Source organism: Anopheles nili, unplaced genomic scaffold (assembly GCF_943737925.1).
Source record: "Anopheles nili unplaced genomic scaffold, idAnoNiliSN_F5_01 U_low_cov_1, whole genome shotgun sequence".
Classification (NCBI taxonomy): domain Eukaryota; kingdom Metazoa; phylum Arthropoda; class Insecta; order Diptera; family Culicidae; genus Anopheles; species Anopheles nili.
This window is the reverse complement of record NW_026525539.1, coordinates 101,753-113,019: the sequence shown is the minus strand read 5'-3', so window position 1 is coordinate 113,019 and position 11,267 is coordinate 101,753.

The window sequence follows — 11,267 nt, the reverse complement described above, 5'->3', positions numbered from 1 at the left end:
TCGTCTCGAGCTCGAGTCATTCTTCAAGCTTTGCTCATATGCAAATGACGGAAAGACGCGTTACATATTCGAGGAGGATAAGATCGAGCGGTGTGCCGACTTACTAAATTGGGGGTCGGCAAGCATCAGGCATTAGGCGGTAGTTGCCATTTATCCCCATGCACCCTATCATGTGCTGGCAAATTACCGATCAATTTCAATCCACGAGCAAAAAAGTCAGCCTTCAGCTCAGTACGGGTTTTGTTCGAAAAGGCGAGTTTCGACTGACGACTGACCAGCGTCGATAAGTTGTGTTTTAGACCTAGACCCTAGACCCTCGTCGATGCCGTAGCGAGCCTCGAGTGCTCATCAGGTTTAGGCTGAGAGGCACTCGCTTGCTTTCGCTTGAGAGGAGTTCGCTTGCCGGTTTTGGTCCGAGCAATGGGACACGCAAAACCTTTACGTGGTGGTGCTGCTCAGTGCACTCGTTTTGTATATTTAGTTTTTTGCTAATCTAAAAACAAATCCAAAAAAAACGTTCAATTAGCTATTGCTCCTTTTTGCTGTGAAATAATAGTGTTATTGTAAAAAAAAAAAACAGAGTCCCGTTCAAAACTGTCATCGAGACAGCCGACAGACGAATGTCCGACGAATGTCCGACTCCGGGAAAACACACAAATTGGTCGCTCTCACTCTCCTTTCACTCAATTCTCGTTCACTCATTCTTCCAGCTTAGGTCCGAATGGTGGACATCGCGCCATTAGGCAGTTACTTGTTGATACCCGAGCTTCGGGACTTCATAGTAATGAATCGTGGCCATTTCATGGGATATTATGCTCCAGTTGGCCCTAGGAGGCAGTTGCGTTGTATCACGCAAGAGGTGGATGGAACACTCGCGTGAGTGAGTGTCGTTTGGCTTTGGTACGAAGTATGGTAAGGGTTTTGGGCGTTGCAAAAATGCCACTAAGCTTTCGAAAGCTGGGGTTTTTCATTTGGGTGAAAGCAAGCAAGCTGAGGTTCCTCCCAATGGCGGGTAGTTTTGTGGCTTAGTAAATGCTCTAAGCTTCTGTTTTTTTTTTCACCCAAATGTCTTAAAGCTTTTTTTCTCTTTCTGGCACTCGAATTCATCCACACTATTCGCTGATCGAAGGGCTTTCCCGCTTAACGGTGGCCATTCCGACAACAGAGCCTGCAAAGTGACGCTTCTTCAACAGAACAGACACTCGTTCGAGTACCGAGAGAGTTACTATCTTCCATGCGATCTCATACTTCGCGGCACTTATGGTGATCGACTCGATGATCCCAGCGGCTTCCCTTTTTGCAATGATGCTCGCAAGTAATGGAATTTTTGGCAATGGACGGCAATTCGCTGGTTGTCAGACCCTCCAAAAGTGTCGCTAAATGTAAGCCATTCGCAGCAGTAATCACCATCGAATGGTCGGGAGTTTTTAATGCCAACCCAGCGGCCCTAGTGCCAAAAAGCTTGAGTGCTGCGTTGATGTTTCGAGCAGCTTTCCATCCTTTTTGGCCTTTAACTTGCGAGTGCCTCCGCCTCGGTGGTGTTGCCGAGTCTTTCTAACTGGCACTGAATCTCAACGCGTCTCGTAATCTCTGCCGTGTCTCGTTCCGATCGAAAGTCGATAAGGAATTTTTTCAATGCCGATCGAGCGAGACAAGCACAATTGCCCTTCGAGATGACAATCGAACGGCATCATGCCGGCATGATCGATTTATTTTTGTAGTTTCGTTCGCGGTGAATGGAGACGGTGAATGGAGTTGCTGTGTACGAAAACGTACGTTTTCGCCGTCAAAATTGCACTGTGTTCACGAGAATCCGGTAAAATGAAATAACCAGCAATTCGGCTTCTCCTGGAACACGGCACCACATCTGTACAAAACCTACGGATTTCGGATGTGGCTTGGTTAGTTACCTGAAGTCGTTTTAAGATTTTTTTAGCAGAAGAGCGAGATTTATTGTTTTGCTAGTGGTATTTATAGCCCCCGGGTGCATTGTGAGTGCTCGAGCGCCGTAATTTGGGGGCCTCCTGGCACTCACTAAATGACGGCGTATACTTAACGAAGTGTCGCTTGGCCTGTCATAAGTGTAAACAATCGAGGATGTACTAAAAAATTTTTTTTAGATCGAGGATGTACTAAAAAATTTTTTTCAGATCGAGGATGTACTAAAAAAATTTTTTAGATCGAGGATGTACTAGAAAAATTTTTTTCATATCAAGGATGTACTAAAAAATTTTTTTTAGATCGAGGATGTACTAAAAAAATTTTTTTTGATCGAGGATGTACTAAAAAAATTTTTTTTGATCGAGGATGTACTAAAAAATTTTTTTTTAGATCGAGGATGTACTAAAAAAATTTTTTTAGATCGAGGATGTACTAATAAAAATTTTTTCATATTAAGGATGTACTAAAAAAATTTTTTTAGATCGAGGATGTACTCAAAACATTTTTTTTTGATCGAGGATGTACTAAAAAAATTTTTTTTAGATTGAGGATGTACTAAACAAATTTTTTTAGATCGAGGATGTACAAAAAAAATTTTTTTTGGATCGAGGATGTACTAAAAAAATTTTTTTAGATCGAGGATGTACTAAAAAAATTTTTTTAGATCGAGGATGTACTTAAAAAATTTTTTTCATATCAAGGATGTACTAAAAAAATTTTTTTTAGATCGAGGATGTACTAAAATAATTTTTTTTAGATCGAGTATGTACTAAAAAAATTTTTTTTGATCGAGGATGTACTAAAAGAATTTTTTTTGATCGAGGATGTACTAAAAAAATTTTTTTCATATCAAGGATGTACTAAAAAAATTTTTTTTAGATCGAGGATGTACTAAAAAATTTTTTTAGATCGAGGATGTACTAAAAAAATTTTTTTTGATCGAGGATGTACTAAAAAAATTTTTTTTGATCGAGGATGTACTAAAAAAATTTTTTTAGATCGAGGATGTACTAAAAAAAATTTTTTTAGATCGAGGATGTACTAAAAAAATTTTTTTTGATCGAGGATGTACTAAAAAAATTTTTTTTAGATCGAGGATGTACTACAAAATTTTTTTGTTCGAGGATGTACTAAAAAAATTTTTTTTGATCGAGGATGTACTAAAAAAATTTTTTTTGATCGAGGATGTACTAAAAAAATTTTTTTTAGATCGAGGATGTACTAAAAAAATTTTTTTTGATCGACGATGTACTAAAAAAAATTTTTTCATATCAAGGATGTACTAAAAAAATTTTTTTAGATCGAGGATGTACTAAAAAAATTTTTTTTGATCGAGGATGTACTAAAAAAATTTTTTTAGATCGAGGATGTACTAAAAAAATTTTTTTTAAGATCGAGGATGTACTAAAAAAATTTTTTTTAGATCGAGGATGTACTAAAAAAATTTTTTTTAGATCGAGGATGTACTAAAAAAATTTTTTTAGATCGAGAATGTACTAAAAAAACTTTTTTGATCGAGGATGTACTAAAAAAATTTTTTTTAGTTCAAGGATGTACTTTCGCATTGGATGGATTGTATTCGCAAGCCGGGCGCCGATAGTTGCTGCCATTCCATTCTAAACGAGGGTGCGAAAGAAATCGCAGCGGCGCTACACTAGTTTTCGACCAGCTGTGAAGGTAAGCTTGTTGAGATAATGTTTACGTTTTTTCGAATCGAAGTATCTACTTTTTTTATGTTTCATGATTCATGCTGCTGTACGTCGAGACAACATTCACATCACTAGAAAATGCTCCAGATGATAACGATAAAGCAAGAAATTGTTGCAAAACAGTGTTACTTCAAAGACGTCTGCGCTACGACATGTGCATTGGAAGACACTTTTAATATAACACTGCGGGGAGACGCCCGGGGAGATATTTATCGGAAGTGATTTTGAATCAGAAATACCGTGAAACTCGTAGAAACAAAAACAAAGTGATGCATCATTTTAGACTTCACAATAAAGGCATTGTTGTCTTCTGTACTTTTGATTAGACGCGTTCATTAGATATTAGATATGCACAGATATATCTGTTCGCTCGGGTTGGCAATCTCTCTTTTGAAAGATGTGGGAAAATAATTTGAAACGACAGCGGAATAATTTGTCCGGTCAACGCATAAAAACGGTCGCTCTTTCCGAAAAACAAAAAAAAAAGAGAGAGCGTCGTATGAGCGTCAGCCGTGAGTGATTTTAGCTACCGGGGTATGCTCCCTATAGAAAACGGGAAGCGAAAACAAAAAAAAAACCGAAATTCTGGAAACAACGAACTAACGCAAGTCGAAAGCCACGTGGTTTTTCGGCTTGCGGCTAACTAAAAAAACTCGGCTTGCTTTCGAGACGCAAATCAACTCGCAATACAGATGTCCTCGGGACAAAGCTCCTGTCACTTAGCAGCTTTGTAAAAGAAATTACCAAAAAAAGGGAGCTTTACGCGAGGTTGATTTCTCTGGCTAATGCAGATTCATTATTCGCTGTCGTTGTGCACTCACTGGAGGGTGATCTTTCTTTTGCGTTTCGTTCTCATTCGGTTCGTTCTGTGTGTTTTCTTCTCGCGCTTGCTGTGAAATATATGGCAATGGTTAGATTGGCACGTACTCTCGTACGATTTCGGTGCACAAATCCATGCAAAACCTGCTCGTCTGTAGCAGCTATGTCTGTGGGCACCGTTTCTAACCAATGTTCAATGTACCGACAACAGTCGAATTGTTATGCGTTACTTTCTCTGAAATTTAGCATCACTTAAAAAGGTCACTCAGCAATACAATATTGTAACATTATTTCAGCATCCTCTCCATATTAACACCAACGACGCACGAAGCGACGCAGACAGGTTTTTCAATGGTTAGTTGGAGCTTTCATTCCCTACGTACGAAACATTTGCACATCATTTGCTCATGCGCCGTCATCTAAGCTGGAATCATGTAACCCTGTAACTTCTGTTTGATGCTGACAGATAGATCTGTCGGACGACGACGGAATAAGTAAAATCGCAAACGATAAGTACAGCGATTAGCAGAGTTTGATACCCGGATGGACAGCGTAGAAACACACAATCAGACAATATTCGATACTAAAACATCTCATCAATCCGTTTGCCAACCTCGTTGTCAAAGAACCATTGCAGCATTTGTGTATTCAAACAAATACAACAAATGCTCTCGATTTGTCAAATTAATAGCAATTTTTTGGTCAGCAAACATTGCTATGGAGTGCTAGGGAGTATTTTATCGATAATGCTTAATATTTAAGTCCGTCAAAAGCCAGACGAGTCTGATGACATGCTCCAGATGGTTGAAGTTTTCCTCGTGCTCATCCTCGTGTATCGTATGCTTTCATGAAATATTGTTTGATTTTAATAGCATATCTACCATCACCGTCAATAGACAAACGGATGGGTCTTTACCTTAACCGTTGCTGATATCTTTATCGGATGTGTTCCTGCACTGATTTAAGATGATGCGGTTTGTTGATGTTGGGTTTTGTCCAGTTTGAGCGTATGGAAAATGTTTATTGATGTGCTCATTTTTCAACCTTATGACGTTGTATTTTATGCAGAAATTGTGTATTTCCGTGCTTGCATACTGTATTTCGAACATCGTACTTGTCATTCAGTAGAAAATATATCTGAATATATTGAGATTTTCTTCAAAAGTCGACGGACCCGAAAACCAGCTCACACAGCTGATCGTTAGAAAAGAGTTCCATCGTTCCAGAGAGTTCCAGTGCGCGTTCAAATAATGGCGCTTGGGCCACCTATCAAGGCTAATCGAATGAGTTGACACATCAATTGTCCGAAAATTTGCACGGAGTTCGCTAGCTGGTTTTGGTCCGAGCAATGGGACACGCAAAACCTTTACCTGGTGGTGCTGCTCTCATTGCACTCGTTTTGTATATTTAAATTTTTGCTAATCTAAAAACAAATCCAAAAAAAACCGTTCAATTAGCTATTGCTCCTTTTTGCTATGAAATAAAAGTGTTAAATTTTTTTTAGATCGAGGATGTACTAAAAAATTTTTTGTTAGATCGAGGATGTACTAAAAAAATTTTTTCATATCCAGGATGTACTAAAAAAATTTTTTTTAGATCGAGGATGTACCAAAAAAATTTTTTTAGATCGAGGATGTACTAAAAAAATTTTTTTTAGATCGAGGATGTACTAAAAAATTTTTTTTAGATCGAGGATGTACTAAAAAAATTTTTTAGATCGAGGATGTACTAAAAAAAATTTTTCATATCAAGGATGTACCAAAAAAATTTGTTTAGATCGAGGATGTACTAAAAAAATTTTTTTTGATCGAGGATGTACTAAAAAATTTTTTTTAGATCGAGGATGTACTAAAAAAATTTTTTTTGATCGAGGATGTACTAAAAAAATTTTTTTTAGATCGAGGATGTACTAAAAAATTTTTTTTAGATCAAGGATGTACTAAAAAAATTTTTTTAGATCGAGGATGTACTAAAAAAAATTTTTTCATATCAAGGATGTACTAAAAAAATTTTTTTTAGATCGAGGATGTACTAAAAAAATTTTTTTCATATCAAGGATGTACTAAAAAAAATTTTTTTGATCGAGGATGTACTAACAAAATTTTTTTCAGATCGAGGATGTACTAAAAAAATTTTTTTGGATCGAGGATGTACTAAAAAATTTTTTTTAGATCGAGGATGTACTAAAAAAATTTTTTTTGATCGAGGATGTACTAAAAAAATTTTTTTTAGATCGAGGATGTACTAAAAAATTTTTTTTAGATCGAGGATGTACTAAAAAAATTTTTTTAGATCGAGGATGTACTAAAAAAAATTTTTTCATATCAAGGATGTACTAAAAAAATTTTTTTTAGATCGAGGATGTACTAAAAAAATTTTTTTCATATCAAGGATGTACTAAAAAAATTTTTTTTGATCGAGGATGTACTAACAAAATTTTTTTCAGATCGAGGATGTACTAAAAAAATTTTTTTTGATCGAGGATGTACTAAAAAAATTTTTTTAGATCGAGGATGTACTAAAAAAAAATTTTTCATTTCAAGGATGTACTTAAAAAAATTTTTTTTGATCGAGGATGTACTAAAAAAATTTTTTTTAGATCGAGGATGTACTAAAAAAATTTTTTTAGATCGAGGATGTACTAAAAAATTTTTTTAGATCGAGGATGTACTAAAAAATTTTTTTCATATCAAGGATGTACTAAAAATTTTTTTTTTAGATCGAGGATGTACTAAAAAAATTTGTTTTGATCGAGGATGTACTAAAAAAATTTTTTTAGATCGAGGATGTACTAACAAAAATTTTTTCATATCAAGGATGTACTAAAAAAATTTTTTTTAGATCGAGGATGTACTAAAAAAATTTTTTTTGATCGAGGATGTACTAAAAAAATTTTTTTAGATCGAGGATGTACTAAAAAAAATTTTTTCATATCAAGGATGTACTAAAAAATTTTTTTTTAGATTGAGGATGTACTAAAAAAATTTTTTTTGATCGAGGATGTACTAAAAAAATTTTTTTTAGATCGAGGATGTACTAAAAAAATTTTTTTAGATCGAGGATGTACTAAAAAAATTTTTTTAGATCGAGGATGTACTAAAGAAAAATTTTTCATTTCAAGGATGTACTAAAAAATTTTTTTTTAGATCGAGGATGTACTAAAAAAATTTTTTTTGATCGAGGATGTACTAAAAAAATTTTTTTCATTTCAAGGACGTACTAAAAAAATTTTTTTAGATCGAGGATGTACGAAAAAAATTTTTTTTGAACGAGGATGTACTAAAATAATTTTCTTAGATCGAGGATGTACTATAAAAATTTTTTTTTGATCGAGGATGGACTAAAAATTTTTTTTAGATCGAGGATGTACTAAAAATTTTTTTTTGATCGAGGATGTACTAAAAAAATTTTTTTAGATCAAGGATGTACTAAAAAATTTTTTTTTAGATCGAAGATGTACTAAAAAAATTTTTTTTGATCGAGGATGTACTAAAAAAATTTTTTTCATATCAAGGATGTACTAAAAAATTTTTTTTCATATCAAGGTGTACTAAAAAAATTTTTTTTAGATCGAGGATGTACTAAAAAAATTTTTTTTGATCGAGGATGTACTAAAAAAATTTTTTTTGGTTTGAGGATGTACTCAAAAAATTTTTTTAGATCGAGGATGTACTAAATAAATTTTTTTAGATCGAGGATGTACTAAAAAAATTTTTTTTGATCGAGGATGTACTAAAAAAATTTTTTTTAGATCGAGGATGGACTAAAAAAATTTTTTTAGATCGAGGATGTACTAAAAAAATTTTTTTTAGATCAAGGATGTACTGAAAAAATTTTTTTTAGATCGAGGATGTACTAAAAAAATTTTTTTAGATCAAGGATGTACTAAAAAAATTTTTTTTGATCGAGGATGTACTAAAAAAATTTTTTTCATATCAAGGATGTACTAAAAAATTTTTTTTTAGATCGAGGATGGACTAAAATAATTTTTTTAGATCGAGGATGTACTAAATAAATTTTTTTAGATCGAGGATGTACTAAAAAAATTTTTTTTGATCGAGGATGTACTAAAAAAATTTTTTTTAGATCGAGGATGGACTAAAAAAATTTTTTTAGATTGAGGATGTACTAAAAAAATTTTTTTTAGATCGAGGATGTACTAAAAAAATTTTTTTAGATCGAGGATGTTTTAAAAAAATTTTTTTAGATCGAGGATGTACTAAAAAAATTTTTTTCATATCAAGGATGTACTAAAAAATTTTTTTTCATATCAAGGATGTACTAAAAAAATTTTTTTTAGATCGAGGATGTACTAAAAAAATTTTTTTTGATCGAGGATGTACTAAAAAAATTTTTTTTGGTTTGAGGATGTACTCAAAAAATTTTTTTAGATCGAGGATGTACTAAATAAATTTTTTTAGATCGAGGATGTACTAAAAAAAATTTTTTTGATCGAGGATGTACTAAAAAAATTTTTTTTAGATCGAGGATGTACTAAAAAATTTTTTTTAGATCGAGGATGTACTAAAAAAATTTTTTTAGATCGAGGATGTACTAAAAAAAATTTTTTCATATCAAGGATGTACTAAAAAAATTTTTTGTAGATCGAGGATGTACTAAAAAAATTTTTTTCATATCAAGGATGTACTAAAAAAAATTTTTTTTAGATCAAGGATGTACTAAAAAAATTTTTTCATATCACGGATGTACTAAAAAAATTTTTTTTAGATCGAGGATGTACTAAAAAAATTTTTTTTGATCGAGGATGTACTAAAAAAATTTTTTTTAGATCGAGGATGTACTAAAAAATTTTTTTTAGATCAAGGATGTACTAAAAAAATTTTTTTAGATCGAGGATGTACTAAAAAAAATTTTTTCATATCAAGGATGTACTAAAAAAATTTTTTTTAGATCGAGGATGTACTAAAAAAATTTTTTTCATATCAAGGATGTACTAAAAAAAATTTTTTTGATCGAGGATGTACTAACAAAATTTTTTTCAGATCGAGGATGTACTAAAAAAATTTTTTTGGATCGAGGATGTACTAAAAATTTTTTTTTAGATCGAGGATGTACTAAAAAAATTTTTTTTGATCGAGGATGTACTAAAAAAATTTTTTTTAGATCGAGGATGTACTAAAAAATTTTTTTTAGATCGAGGATGTACTAAAAAAATTTTTTTAGATCGAGGATGTACTAAAAAAAATTTTTTCATATCAAGGATGTACTAAAAAAATTTTTTTTAGATCGAGGATGTACTAAAAAAATTTTTTTCATATCAAGGATGTACTAAAAAAAATTTTTTTGATCGAGGATGTACTAACAAAATTTTTTTCAGATCGAGGATGTACTAAAAAAATTTTTTTTGATCGAGGATGTACTAAAAAAATTTTTTTAGATCGAGGATGTACTAAAAAAAAATTTTTCATTTCAAGGATGTACTTAAAAAAATTTTTTTTGATCGAGGATGTACTAAAAAAATTTTTTTTAGATCGAGGATGTACTAAAAAAATTTTTTTAGATCGAGGATGTACTAAAAAATTTTTTTAGATCGAGGATGTACTAAAAAATTTTTTTCATATCAAGGATGTACTAAAAATTTTTTTTTTAGATCGAGGATGTACTAAAAAAATTTGTTTTGATCGAGGATGTACTAAAAAAATTTTTTTAGATCGAGGATGTACTAACAAAAATTTTTTCATATCAAGGATGTACTAAAAAAATTTTTTTTAGATCGAGGATGTACTAAAAAAATTTTTTTTGATCGAGGATGTACTAAAAAAATTTTTTTAGATCGAGGATGTACTAAAAAAAATTTTTTCATATCAAGGATGTACTAAAAAATTTTTTTTTAGATTGAGGATGTACTAAAAAAATTTTTTTTGATCGAGGATGTACTAAAAAAATTTTTTTTAGATCGAGGATGTACTAAAAAAATTTTTTTAGATCGAGGATGTACTAAAAAAATTTTTTTAGATCGAGGATGTACTAAAGAAAAATTTTTCATTTCAAGGATGTACTAAAAAATTTTTTTTTAGATCGAGGATGTACTAAAAAAATTTTTTTTGATCGAGGATGTACTAAAAAAAAATATTTCATATCAAGGATGTACTAAAAAATTTTTTTTTAGATCGAGGATGTACTAAAAATTTTTTTTTAGATCGAGGATGTACTAAAAATTTTTTTTTAAATCGAGGATGTACTAAAAAAATTTTTTTAGATCAAAGACGAGCCGGAAAAAATTGTTTTGATCAAATAAGTACTCTGTAGTTGAGCTCTGTTGACAGGGTAGTAGCAATACTTCACTGATACGGGAATGGATCCGAAGGCTTCCAGGAAGATAACATAGGCGCTCCATTCCCTACACCTACCCAATACGTCCACGACGTACAGAGCGGTAACATTCGTCTCTCCGAATATCTAAGCTTGGGTGTACGTCTGGTTTTCCATGTCAGGGGGCGACTGGTTCTCTCTCTCTCTCTCTTATGTCCTCGCTTCACACGGGACTTTAGAACAGCTGTGAAGCGTAGGCCGTCCACCGTGGCCTTGCAAGCCTTGGCCCACCAATACAAAACCAAACGCGCAGAAACCAAGAAGGAAATTCGATTCGGAACTACGGCAAACGACCTCCGCAACGGAAAAACGAACTAACGATGGGAAACTTGGAACGAATGACTCTTTTAATACACAGCTTTTAGAAGGGAGTACGAATCGCTGCCCCACAACACGACGTCAAGAGTGTCATCGCTGGGACTTCAAACGCTCAGGTCGGACGGGACGGGAGGAAGCATTTCAAAC